Source organism: Anser cygnoides, chromosome 3 (assembly GCF_040182565.1).
Source record: "Anser cygnoides isolate HZ-2024a breed goose chromosome 3, Taihu_goose_T2T_genome, whole genome shotgun sequence".
Taxonomy (NCBI): Eukaryota; Metazoa; Chordata; class Aves; order Anseriformes; family Anatidae; genus Anser; species Anser cygnoides.
The window spans coordinates 71,658,652-71,673,476 of record NC_089875.1 but is presented as its reverse complement, the minus strand read 5'-3'; the positions used below and the strand labels follow the sequence as shown (position 1 = coordinate 71,673,476).

At 36.9% G+C, this 14,825-nt stretch overlaps 1 long non-coding RNA gene across 2 annotated transcripts; it reads right to left on the bottom strand.

The window, feature by feature from the left end:
* Window positions 1–1,446: 1,446 nt before the first annotated feature.
* On the bottom strand, window positions 1,447–12,788 carry LOC106032551 (uncharacterized). Of its 2 annotated transcripts, XR_010830412.1 has the most exons (5): window positions 10,748–12,788; window positions 8,734–8,850; window positions 8,547–8,651; window positions 8,318–8,459; window positions 1,447–6,113 (listed from the first exon to the last, which is right to left on the bottom strand). It is a non-coding gene; the product is annotated as an uncharacterized lncRNA (long non-coding RNA). The 2 variants fall into 2 exon arrangements; XR_010830411.1 differs by having other exon boundaries at window positions 8,547–8,850.
* Window positions 12,789–14,825: the final 2,037 nt, after the last annotated feature.

Sequence of the window (14,825 nt, the reverse complement as noted above, 5' to 3'; positions counted from 1 at the left end):
ACCTTGCTTGAAGAATTGGCACAGAATTTGCCTTTGAGTTCACATAGCTGATCAGGCTGTCACAAAGTCCAGAGCTTCTTTTCTGGAAGTATCTTCAATGAAATTATTAAAATTGTCAGGGACAGAGAAAAAAATGGTTTTGAGAACTTAAATGCAATCTAAAAGACCAGATATTTATGATTAGAAAATCTAGTTCCTCAAATACTTGAGATTTTATTTCGCTAAGACACTACATACATCAGCACCTAAAATTACATGTATCAATATTTTTGAAACAAAAATAAAATACTAACACACTTAAATACACCACATAGTGTAATGATCTTATATTTTTATGACTTCAGTAATTTGAGATAATGTCACAGATCATGATTACTATTGTAAAAAATAAAGTTAAATAAGCCATTAATACGTTTACATTTATTGCATTCATTTATTTTCATTATACCAGTTCACTCAAAAATTGATATAAAAACTGCATTATTCTGCAGTACCTAGAGAACTCAGTTGCACTTGATAGGATTTGCATGTGTACATGCAAGGAACCATGTGAATGCTAATGTTTCTGCTGCTGGAGTTGTCTTTTGGACAGCTTGTGTGTTTTAAATGACAGTTACCATTCTTCAGTAAAGCATGGATTCATTTTGTTTTGTTATTTAATTATTATTTTATTGTACTTTATCTCTTGAAAATCTACTGCTGACAGCTGAGGCCACACAGTCTGGCAATCACTTGGCAAATGCAGTTTGCCAAAAAGATTACTACTTATTCTGCAGTACCTGCCACCTGCCAGAAATTGTTTGCTTTGCAAGTGGTGAAATTTTATCTTAACGACTGGTTCAAGCCCAGGTCATTTCTGCTCTGATTTTTGTCTTGATAATAGTGCACAGAAAATGTAAGTTAAAGCCTTCAGAGGGTTAACCAGCTTGATAGTCCAGACACTTTACATGCTGAATACTATTTTCTCATTCTGTTACTTCTATTATTTTAATAATTGTTATGGCAAGCAGATCTCTTAATCTTGAAAAATAGGAATGTAGGAAAACCAGTCATCCATGGTGAACCTCAGTATGTTTGAACTTGCCCAAATAGCAACATATTTTTTTCATTTAAAGTTGGACAAATGTGCATGTATTTGGAAATACCTACTTTATTATTTCTATGACATTAACATTTAGATGGTGAAGATGAGAAAAGAACATGGATGTTTACAACACTTATTTACTTACTACTATCTGTTTCTACCACCAAAAGAAATATTTCAAAAAGTGAAGGAAAAAAAAAAAAAAAAAAGGAATGAAGCAGGACCATGCTTCTTAGCTTTCCAGTATGTTCCAAACAGATCACTGGTTCACTCTGAACTTCTGGAATAGCAGAGAGTGAAATGTAAAGCTCCAAGACTTTGAAACTAAAAGTGAGAAAAGGTTTTCATGACTTGGGTTTGCAATACTCAAGCTTACAGTACAAGCTTGTTTAAATTATGTCAGCTTTTCCTGGAGATGCAATTACACACTTGCTGTCAAACATCTGAAAGCTGCAGGATTCCTAATGGTGCCATATCAGGGGGACACAAAAAAAAGTCTCTTTTGTCCACCTGTGATAGGTTAACCCTGTCCAGCACCAGTAAGCACACAACAGTTGCTTACTGATTTTCTCCCACAGTGGCATGTTGGGGGAGGAACTGGAAAAGCAAAAGCAAGAAAAACTTGTGGGTCAAGATACAGACCCTTTAGTATGTGAAGGAAAAAACAAACAAAAAAACAAACAAACAAACAAAAAACTGATACAAAGGTAAATAATCAGCACCTCCCATCAGCAGACTGATGCTCAGCCAGTCTCTGAGCAACAGACACTTTGAAAGGAGTAGATAGAGACAGATTCGTAAATAAAAAGTAATAGGGATTCTGTGTAGGTGTTGGTAGGAGTTTCTGTAGTGATGACAAAGAGCTTCTGTTTGATAAGAGAGAAGAGTAAGCACATGGAAGAATGTACAGGGCTATGTGACTACTTTAGTGGAAAGTGTCTTCTACTGCAGCTTTCAGAATGGATATGATGATATTTATCAAAGGAAAAGACATTACGCAAGAGTTTGAGTTTTGGAGTAGTTACATGCTTTAGTTGAAAGTTTAGACAGCAAAGCTCTCAGACAAATTTTTCTGATAGACACTGTAATACGAAGATGGTGAAAGGCCTGGAGGGGAAGACGTACGAGGAACGGCTGAGGTCACTGGGCCTGTTCAGCCTGGAGAAGAGGAGGCTGAGGGGAGACCTCATCACAGTCTACAACTTCCTCGTAAGGGGGTGTCGAGAGGCAGGAGACCTTTTCTCCATTAACACCAGTGACAGGACCCGCGGGAACGGGGTTAAGCTGAGGCAGGGGAAATTTAGGCTCGACATCAGGAGGGGGTTCTTCACAGAGAGGGTGGTTGCACACTGGAACAGGCTCCCCAGGGAAGTGGTCACTGCACCGAGCCTGTCTGAATTTAAGAAGAGATTGGACTGTGCACTTAGTCACATGGTCTGAACTTTTGGGTAGACCTGTGCGGTATCAAGAGTTGGACTTGATGATCCTTAAGGGTCCCTTCCAACTCAGGATATTCTATGATTCTATGATTCTATGATAATATTTGGAAAAACCTAAGCAAAAAGACCTACAGTAAGGTCTGAGTTGCAGATAAAGAGGACGTACAGTCTATGGATCAGGAAAAATAAGCAATGAATCCTATCAAAGGAAGGTGTGGGGATGGAGATTACTAAATTATTTTAGCTATCTTCTTGAGCAGCTTTTGGTCTAGAGAGAAGCAGATAGGTCTAAAACACACATCTGGGAGTCATCCATATTAAGAAAATCATTGTGGTAGGTTGTGCAATGAGGTTACAGAGAAATGAGTCACAAGGGAGGATGAACAGAGAAACAGGTCAAAGAAGATGAGGGAGAAGTATTGGTTCTGAGATCTGGCTAACAGCCATTAGAGGCTTTAATGAGAGCAACTTTATTTTGTGTAAAAGATAAAAGCAGATTTGGGAGGGATATAGTGTACATCTGACAGAGAGACTGTCAGCAATTATAAACAACATGTTGAGTTAACTTGGAGAGACAAACAATAAAAGAAGAAAGACAAATAGCTGAAGTATTAGCAGATGATGAAATCTGGAAGTGTTTTTCAAGTACAAAAAAATTTCTCAGTAAACAGTTCACCAGAAAAATAATTATTTCTAGTTTACTCAAGCTTGGGATGATTTAAGTCTCGCAAAATTCTGATAAATTCTTCAGGTTGTGTATCCTTTGTGACCAGTACTCACCTGCTTCTTTCAATATGTGTGTTTCTGTCTGTCAGTGCATTCAGACCCGGACAATACCTTTTCTAGTGCACTTACAAAAGACGAAGATTTAGATGTCCATTGACCATATTTATGTACTCAGATTACTATTTTTTAAAAATTTCACTGTGTCCCATGGCTCCCTTAACTGTGGAAACTTTAGCTTTATAGCTAGAAAATTAAGTTAGTCAGGGAGCTGATTTTTGCTTTCATTTTGAAATCTGAACTTTGTCGAAAATAGTTATTATTAAAAATTGAATAAACAATGTCAATTTTATGAGAAATTGACAAAAAATAAATAATAATAATAATAATAAAAGAACAAGAAATCTAATTATATTAGTATTCCACTGCAGTGACTTAGTGACTTCTCCAGCCAATGACATGTTGTTGTCCTAGTACTATCTTCCAGGATGTTATAGAACATGGTGAGTTGTAATTAAAAAAATCTGATTACTTTAAAGACTTTTATATTTAAATATATATATATATTTCTACTGTTCCTGATAAAACACATTTGGACACTTTTTTTTTTTTCTTACATTTAAATTTTACTATGCCATGAAGCTATAGTTTTAGTCATATAAAACATCACAAGATTGCAGTTTGTAAGATACCTTGTTGTTGGCTAGGTGTAAGAGATGCTTAAACATCAACTCTTCTTTCTCCTCTCCTATTACTATTATTTTTCATATTTGAAAGTGATTAGGTTGCAAGAAAATATTGTTGATTTCTTTATCTATGGTGCCAGTATTTGTGCCTCTGACTGTTGCAGCCAAGTAGAATAACTTTGCAGAATATCTTCTATTTTCATTTCCCACAAAGTTAATGATGCTAAATCATGGTAATGATGCTAGGACACTCATTTGTCAGTCGCTTTGCTATACATCTGTCCTACAAAAAATAGAAATAAAAAAATAAAATAAGATGTGAAGAAGAATAATGACAAATAAGTGAGAGAAACCTCAAAACCTTTCACAAAAAATGTAGTTACCACCTCCAAGAAACAGAATTCATGTTGAGCCAGTTAGCCTTGCTTATTACTCTCTGTACCACTGTACGTGCCATCTTCCTAATAGATATGTAACTACAAATTAGGTGTGGTTTGGTTTGGTTTTCAATTAAGACAGTTAAGTTAATCAAAATACATGACCCCTACTTCCCCTGGGGCAGGCACTGAACTTTTCAATGAAGCTGTGCTTAAATTAGGCCTTTAAGTTAGATGGATTGATGTCACCTTAGAAAGCCATAAGTAGAAATAATATGTTGGGGGGGAGGGGAGAGGGGGAGGGGAAGGGAGGGGAAAAGCAGGGAGGTCTGAAAGACAATGATATGAACCTATGAGTCAATCTGGCCCTGAAGGAAAAGCTAATGATAGCTAGAAGATGACTGAACAAAACCATAGTTCCATAGGAAGTATACACCTGTCTATCCTAGCCAAAAAAAATTTCACATACAGAGGTTATCTTTCCTTCCTCAGTCTTGGTAAGCACATGGTTCTTTCATTAGTATGAAACTTTCTGAACATAGTAAATCACAGTAACATGAGGCCCTGCCAGTTTATTTACATGAATTATGAGGAAGTTGGTAGTGGAGAGAAGAAATAAACCCAAGTTTCCTAGGCTTCATTCAGCAACTAAATTACAGAAATTTTCTTCTTCTAAAGTAATGTGATTCAATTGCAATTTATTTTGACATCTTTCTAATACATTGCATGATAGAATCAATTTTTCAGAATTGAAATGTACAATTACTGGGAAAGATTTAAAAATGATAGCAATAGAAGAGAAATTAAGAAATAGTGTTCAAACTTTCAATAAAAAAAAAATCGTAACTGGAATTCATTTAATTAAATTATACACTTAATCAGGGTGTTTGCCAGAAAGCTGATTAAAACCTAATGATACTAAACATCAATAACTGTTGCTACTGTGAGATTATGCTCTTAAGTTGTATTCTTTGGCTTGATTTAGAAGCAATCCAAATTTACTATGTATGTTCATTTTGTTATACAAGTTTCTGCTTCTTGACCAAAGTTTTATTTTCCTGCAGTTGCAACCCATTGGTAAAATATTTCATTACCACATGCCTCAGTTTTAGAGTGAGTTGGATGCCATGGCAGATATTTTTTGATGAAGTGTCTGAAGTGTCTGAAGGTGCTTGTCAAGTTGCAGCCCTTCCTCCCAGTTCTGTTTGGCTGATTAGCAAAACATCTCCCTGACTTGGGGTCATATCTAGTGCAACAGCTTTTAGCATAACTAAAAGGAGTTGCCCATCAGCCAACTCAGATTTGTCAAGAACAGATTTTATCAAATTAATCTAATTTCTTTCTAATGACAGGGTAAGAGGATAGAGGCAGCGGAGGAGAAGCAGCAATGTCATACATCTGAACCTTAATAAGATTTCTGATATTCTCTCAGGTGTCATTCCCATAGCCAAGCCAGGGAGCTATGGTCTTGATGAAATGACTGCAGCGTACCCAAAGAATATCTGGGAATGATTTACTGCCAGGATGGCCGGATGTAACAAGTGGAGTTCACTAAGGTTTCGCTTGGGCCTCAGTCCAGGCCTGCTCAATGTATTTAACAATAGGTGATATAACATAGGCTAAGTCTATTAAATTTACAGAACATGAAGCTGAGAGTGCATTGGAAAACATTAAATATCAAAAAACTGGCAACAGCTCTCTGGAGAGAAATATGGAACATTTCAGTTAACCACTGCAGTCTTTCTGTGTTTACTTAAATTTCATTAATTGTCTCCAGAATGATCTGTCCTCTCCTTGAAGTTTCCTGCAAAGAAAAGAAGCAAAATGAAGTACAAATTATCTGTGTTAGTGCCAATAGTAGTTGGAATACGGAACAGTCACTTTCAGCTGCAGTTAGACATTGGGAAAAGTCTCTAGTATTAGAGACACTGAAGGCCTGAAGCAGAATGCCTAGAGGGTACATTTTTGTCATCAGTCAAAGATGGCTGAGCCCTGTGGGATTCAGGCCCCAGCAGATCTTGTCTGTCCTGGCCCCACGGGGGTGAGGCTGCTGCACATCCTTCAACCAGACCTCACTAGCACCTCACTGGTGTTCCCAGTAGGTGCGCGCGCACACACACACACACACGAATACACGTACCTGGCTATGCACACCTAGCACAGTCAGAGCACGGTACCTGTACCAGTACCTGTACAGACACTAGTGGCCCTCACACAGTCATGAGGAGTGCAGATGGCACCATCCTGTTCCTCCTCTCCTGCTAATCAGGACTGAAGCTCTTAACAGTGGAACGCATACACCAAAACATGGACATTTTCAGCAGCTGGCCTATTATGGCCTATGGCCTATTATGGCCTAAGTTGCTGGCCCTCAAACCCTGGTCTCCTCCTGTTGCTGACCCATGGACCTATGAGACCTTGAGTGCTCACTCCAGTTGCTGGCATTCAAATCTCTTGACGGTTGGACCAGACGGTCTTGGAGGTCTTTTCCAACCTTAATGATTCTATGATTCTTCTCCTATACACTAGCTCATGCCACTTAAAGTTTGTCAAGGTTCACACATATACAGAATAGAGAGTGCATCCACATGGAAAACACCTACAAATAAGATTTAGTAAGAGTACAGGACAGACTGCAGTGATCACAGGCTGTCAGAGAAGTCTGCTGACCAGCAGCCTGCTTACATTTCAGTGGTCCCTCTGTTGTTCCATATCTTGTCCCCCCGATCCAAACTCATCTCTCGCTTTCCCCACATTTTTCACTAAACATCCCATAACTCTCACATTTCCAAAGTCTCCTTAAAACATTCCATAGTAAGTTTTATACAAATGCAAAATTTCACTCTCTTGACACCCCACAAAAACTCCCTTCCCCTAAATGGGATCATAATCCCCTGTAGTCTGCACAGTGTTCCCTTGACCCCTCTTAATGGCTTTCCCACCAGAGCAATAATACTATCATTCTCCTTTGATGATCCTAGGTGTAGACAAGTCAGGGTGCTCTGTTTGTCCTGTAGAGGTTACTGGACTCCCTTTGCCTCCCCTGATCCTCTCTGAGTCTGTGTTCACTGTGTTTAACACTTAATAACATCACGTAACATATGTGTTTAAGGAAAGGTTTGATAAACATCAAGAACAACATCATAATCGTTAGTCTCTGTTCAGGAGAGTGATAGAGATGTTACCGGAGAGTCAACACGAGGCCTGTTTTTGAATTACTTCAGCAGACAGTTTTATAAAGGAAGCAAAATACAGTTGTATCTTACCTCCAGATGGTGTTTCTCATTTCAGACTTTAGAGGATATATAATACTATATTAAAAGACCAATGTTCTCCTCCCCCTCCCAAAATATGGAGAGAAGTCATATATCTCTGCCACTAATTTCCTTATTCACACATATTGTGTGGATAAATGATAGACTTAGGGTAAAAGGTTGAATGTCTCTCTTCTGGAGAGTGTTTTGTCCTCCACGGTTTAGGATAAAAAAAAAAAAAAAAAAAAAAAGAGGAGTTGAATGAACCAACCACAACATTTGTTTTTACTACTTAAAATGTCAATGAAAAAAAATGTTTGCAGTGAATTAAAAACTCAAAATTACTTTTAAAATGAAAGGCATGTTGTTGTAATTACATAATTAACAGAAATTTCAGTTAAACTGTGATCTCTGTCATCACAATAGTTACAAAATAGCTTGAAGAGGACAGAAAGAGTTAGCTAGAACACATACATCCCTAGTCTTCTCTTATTTTTTAACTGAAATATCTGAAAAAGATAGCAGGTTTAGATTGCTGTATCACTTAGTGAAAATAATGAATGTTGTCTTAAAAGAGCAGGCAAAAAACTCGGATGCACATTTCATTGGCAAACGAAGTCAAGGATATAAGGGTTTAGTAATTTAGCAGGAAAAAATATTACTTTTAGGAGAAAAATTGCATTTTGTGCCTTTAATTATATATCTTGCATGTTTAAGTATTACGATAATTAATAGAGATAAAGGTGGGATTTACCTGAAGGGAAAAATGTTCCACTCTCATGTAACCGAGGCTTCAATAACTCTTTTGTATAACCGTCACCAACTGTCTGCCCTCTGATTTAAAATACTGGATTAGATGGACCTGGCTAGATTCGTAACTTTCTGGTTTTGCAGAACTAGAATGGAAATGGAATACTATCATTTTTGAACAGGTAGTTACATAAACATGAACTATTAATCTCTACATATAAAATATGATATACTTAAATTGATCCTAGTCTTTCAGTTTGCAGAGCTGGAAGATGTATGTTGACTTAGAAGACAACTTCCCTCACAGACTTGAAGCTATCCTCACTGAAAGTTGTCTTCTAAGGACAAAGGACAAGTACATATAAATAAATTTATCTAAGCAGTATGTAAAAATTAGTTTACATATGCATATACTGTTACATGCAATGGAGGGTCCATGTGGAAGGAGCATAGGGATTTATGAATATTTGCTTCTAAGCCCATATTCGAAGGCATATGTACCACTGGCTTTTTGGCATGCAAAGGAAACATGAAGACCTAGGGAAAAAAAAAAAAAAGTCTCTTTATATGAAAGTTATTCCAGATATATTGAGAAATTTTATCAAACTAATAGGAAAAGAATTAAGCTGGAATCATGGCAGGAAAAATAAACAAACAAACAAACAAATAAATAAATAAATAAATACATGTGAATAGGATATCCAGTGAGGTTCTCAAATGTCTTTCTTTCAAAAGTTAGAAGACAAAAATAAAATTTGCTGGCATTTGTCAAGCTGGCAAAAATACTGCAAGACTTATAAACTAAGAAAAATGAAGGAAGGAAGGTCTTTTGAAAATTTCCAAAAAGTGTTATGTTTGAGTGTAGTGTGCCCACTTCTTAGAAAGCTGCTATGAATTGCTGCATTACTTAAATCACTTTAATTATTTTATTTCAATTCTCTATCATTTCATAAAATAAATTGCTTAATAAATTGTTTTTGCATATATTAAGTGGATAAACCGGATGCATTGCTATTGCTTGAATTTATGTATTTATTATACTGTAAGTTTAAGAGGTAAGGAACTAAACAGAGAACATTCTAATGAGTTTCTCATAAATTAGATTGGTTACCCATTCTATCTTCATTGCATCAGCTCCTATCTGTTTCCTATAGGTAAATTCTTTTACATCCTCTTTCTGTCAAAGATAAGGGATGAGGGGAGCCGATACCAAAATATCTTCACCGAACTTACATCAGCGGACCATATCTCTTTTAAAAGAACAGAGGCAGGCCATTAATATATATTATTACAATTTTCTTCATATTGACAATTGCTATGATGTACTAGATGGTAAATTGTACGTTAAGCCCTGTAAATGAGGCAAATGAGGAATACTGAGGAATAGTTTCACCAGCAAAGCTTCAACTTCAGAAGAATTTTTAATTTTTATTTATTTATTTATTTTCCAGACTATTAGCAGGGTCAACTGTGAGAGGATAAATTAAAAATTGTTCAATATTTCACAGATTTTGGATTCTTCTTAAATTTGAATGCAAACCTGTACCCATTTTATCGTTTCAAAATTTATAAATTCAGTATTTTTTCTTTTCAAAATGATGCACATCTGCTCAGTCATGCAAAGCACTTTGCAGGATCAGCAGTTATTCAGCTAATCATGATGACCTTGACAAAGTTAAATAGTTCATAAACTCCATGTAGGTGAATGTGTCTTTCACAGCTGTCACATGTATGCCCTCTGTCCACAGTTTTAAATTCTTCACATTTATTATAACTTGCAAAAGATAATGTCTCTTAAAATCAGGTTTTAAAGCTACAAACCCATATATTGAAATTTACACACATACCAAACATCATACATATGCACTGTTTCTTAAAGGATGTCTTGCTGTCATCCTACTGCAGAGAAACCAATAATTTCTTTCTTTCATCATATTTTCTAAGAATATCTGCTTACATATTCCAAGTCCTACATCCAGAATTTACTTGCTCATTACAGAGATGGAGAATTTCAAGACAGACATATTTTGGTGAAAGAAGAGTAGAGAGTGCTGAAGTCAGTGCTCGTGTGGCGATATTTCCCTTGGTAGTATTTTGGGGAGATGGTCAGAATTCAGCCAGCTAGTCTGATTACTAGCGCAGCAGTGACAGACTCAACAAAGCTTGGTGGTATTAGGTCTCAAAGATGTGAGCTCAGATGGTGTTGTGGTTTAACCCGGCTGGCAGCTAAACACCACACAGCCGTTCGCTCACCCTCCCCCCTCCCTCTCTGGGATGGGGGAGAGAAACGGGAAAGTGAAGCCTGTGAGTTGAGATAAAGACAGTTTATTAAGACAGAAATATAATAATAACAATAATAATAATAGTGATAATGATAATAGTATTAATAATAATAATGTGTAAGAAACAAGTGATGCACAACGCAATTGCTCACCACCCGCTGACCGATGCCCAGCCTATCCCCGAGCAGCCGGCCCCCCACCCCGGCCAGCCACCCCTATATATTGTTTAGCATGACGTCAGATGGTATGGAATACCCCTTTGGCCACTTTGGGTCAGCTGTCCTGGGTCTGTCCCCTCCCAGCTTCTGCTGCACCCCTTGCCTGCTTGCTGGCAGGACAGAGCGAGAAGCCGAAAAGTCCTTGGCCTGGTGTAAACACTGCTCTGCAGCAATTAAAACATCAGCATGTTATCAGCGCTCTTCTCATCCTAATCCAAAACATAGCACCCTACCAGCTACTATGAGGAAAAATTACCTCTGTCCTAACTGGAACCAGGACAGATGGAAGCTTCAACTGAAAGTTTTTTGCTTAATACTTTAAAAGGGCTTTTAAAAGGGAATGTCAAGCCTGTGTTGTTTAGTGTAAGTAATACCATAATAGGCACTAGATTTCATTTTCCTGCACCTCTGGAAATCCCAGCAATCACTAGTACTTAGCTACTCTATTTAAATTCCTACAGAAATATTTTCTATACTTCAAAGTTACCACATGCTGCAGCCAAAATGGTTTTCCAGTGAAACCTGGTACGCTTTCACAGACCCCTTAGCTTGTGTCACCTTTCAGAAACGTCTGCTCCTGCTCCCACTGCTGCTGCCTTTCAGAGCTCTTACAGACTCAGGCAGTGTTGGCTCAGCCCGCCCAGCACAGACGTGCTTGGATCACCTCTTAAACTCCCTGATATGATCTTTAACCAGAACAGGTTTTAGCAAAAGCAACCACAGCAATTGCCTGTGGTCAAAAGCCAAGCTGAGGCCCCACTAAGGCAAGTTAGGAACTTAAGTTAATAATGTCATATGTGGGTGAGGGCACAGATTATCTCACACCTGCCTTAGCTTCACCTGGGGCTTTCGTGAACCCATTGGTGGTTCAAATTCTGTCTCTTAAAGCAATATAAACACCACCCTATGCATGAACACATTTTTTATTTTTCAAAGAGAAGAGCAGAAAATTAAAGTGTAGTCTCATCTCCCAGTTTTACAGATCAGGACCTCACTTTTGGTAATAAATTTGTGGTGCATGATTTTCACTTCTTCACATAGTATCTCAGGGACCACCTATCATACAACCAACAACCTGGATAAATGCAATTCCTTTGTCACTTCCTTTTGCACAGTCTGAGCTCTACAGGGAAAGCAACTGAACAAGCTTCTTGCTCCCACCCCTCCTCCACTTCTATCTGAGTCATATGGCTTCTGGTAGAAACCCAAAAGGAAATAAAGTCATATTTTTGATTAGAGCCAAAACATTGTTTTAGAATAACAGCTGTCAAAACCTGGCCAAAAAGCTTCTTTTTAACTGTGTATAAAGTTTCACTCTTCAATGTGTACAGAGATTTGTAAAAGGGTCAGTGGCATTCTCTAATGCTATAGGGCAGCACTGCTGAAAACATTTAAAAGTTAGGGGAAAAAAAATCCTTGTCAATCAGCTTTTCAAACATTCAACAATTTTTTCTCCTTTCAGAAAAAGAAATAAAAGTGCTCAGCACAAAAGTCTTTGTATGTACATGCAATTAAGGACTGGGGAGTGCTAGGGGAACATGCTGCGCATTGGGCCTGAACTGGAAAGAAAAAAAGATTTCAAGCCATGGGTTTCGCTAAGGTACACTTCAGAATTGTTTTTGTTAAAGGACAATAAGCGCATTGTCTCTCCCTCCTCCTCCTCCACGGGCACTCCAAGCTATTCTCTTTTACTTTGTTCAAAAACATTACCAATCCACAGCATATTAAAGGAATCATTGTTAGGTTGTGTACTCCTAATTCTCTTTCCAGACTGATTTTCCCAGCCATCACATGTATCTGACATTTTTTTCCAAGATGTGGTCTATATACCCCCTTCCAAAGCTCCTAGACAAACGGCTAGCCTTCTCCAGGGAGAAACCACAGCTGCCTGGCCCTCACTGCAGAGATGTGCACTGGAGCATGGCTGGCACAGCTGTGCTGAGTTTATTCACAAAGAGACTAGAGAAAAAGTCATTCTGGCTAGAAAAAAAAAAAAAAAGAAGGAAAAAAAAAAAGGGAAAGGGCTATTAGTGGACAGGGGTTAACATCCAGAAGAAGACGCAACTACCTCCATATTTCATTTACTTCCATGAAGTTGGTGAAAACTGACTGCAAAGAGACTGGAAATGTTTGTATCCCATGTTCAACAAGACCAAGTTTTGTACCATTGTTTTCATAGTCTATAGCTAGTAGGCCTTAAGACTTACAAGAAAGTGTTCTGTTGACCAGCTTTGCTTGGACTTCATATCACCTACCCATATTGTTCATTGCCCCAAAAAAGAGGTCTCCTTTTTAGTGCAACAATACTATAGGAACTGCTTATGAAAGACCTGGGAAGTTCTTGTTTATTGGCTCCTATGGCTCATCTGTACTGCTGCAACTTTTCTATAAAGTTTTACTGGCAAAGTCACACAAAGGTATACTTTTTGATAGTAGTGTAAGACTACTATCAGGTTATTTTTGTAAATAACCTGTATTATCACAAAATGAACTGCATTTCCAGTGTTGATTTGTTCTTAGCAAGGACTCAAATGGTGCAATTGTTTTCACAAATGCAAGCACAAAATTGATCCTGGCAATATTTTATAGTGCAGACCTGCCTGTGGTTATTTTCCTTCGAATACCACAAGCTACAAGTTAATATAATAACTGCTAGTGCTGCAAACTCAGATCTAAGAATCTGAAAGTCAAGCTGAACTCATGTTTTCTAATATTTAATCATCCACATCCACTTAAAAATACTAATAATAATTAAAAAAAAACCACTTAATCTCTCCAACAGTAATTGTTGTTGTCTTAAGTGGACTTCCTCAGCACATAATTGCTCAAAATTTTGTAAACAAGCTAGTTGTTACCATACAAGATGGAAAAGACGACAGCTCTGTTATGTTCTTTCTGCTGTGCTAAAAGGTTTTAACAAGGTTGTAAATTTGTTTCTGTCAACTAATAATCCTAACCAGATATAATCCTAAATAAGCAGTTTTATTAAATAGAGGATAGAGTTCTTAAATTAGAAGATGCCATTTTTACAGCCAAATTTAAGTACAGTGTAATGTCTAATGTTTTAATTTCTTTGGAAGAGAGTGTTTGGCTGTGGTGACTGGTGGAAATAGTTGTTTTTTGTTGTTGTTATTGATGTTGTTTTTTTCCCTACTTTTTTTTTTTTTTTTTTTTACAGCAGTTAAGGAAACAAAGTTTTCTCACTGTGTTTCAAAATTAAATACAATTAAGAAGTTATCATGGGCACCATAGATATTCAGAAAAGCATTTTCCACATAAAATAGAGGAAAATGTTTTTTATTCTGAAGTTTTCCACTCCAATTTTCCATTAAAAATCATCTATGATGTTTTCAAGAAAAGAATATTTCATAAGAAATAAACTTTTACAATAGAGCAATATAGCAATATTTGGGGAAAAAAAAAAAAAAGTAGTTCCAAAGTTTAGTCTAAATTAAAAAATGAAGCAAAACAAAACAAGACAAAACTGCAATCATAGGCCACAGAGTTAAGTATCTTCTGTATAAGGTATTTGGTGAATTAATTCTGTTTCAACACGTAATGGCAATGAAGATTACAAGGTCTTAGACCCTGCACATTTAAACCAAACCCCAAAATTTTGTTTTGTTTAATTTTGTTTAATTTTGTTTTGTTTTCACTTAAATTGATTTTGCTAAAACAACCATACTGAAAAAAAAAATACATATATTTTTGGCATGGCAAATAATTTCAACAATCTGCTTTTAAATTACCTGGGTGAATTGAATCCAAGTCAAATTCATGACACACAAAAAAAAAAAAAAAAAAAAAAAAGTTTTCCAATAACTTTATTCCCAAAGGCTTATTGTGTTGTTAAAGCAGAAAGGCTAGTCTGAAAATGAAGGTGTTATTTCAACAGCTGTGGCCAAACCCCTACAAAGTAGACTGGACAGATAGGGAATTCAGCATATCATATCAAGACTTAGATTAGATTTCTGTATCTAGTTACTGGTTACTGTTTTGTTGGGTGACACCA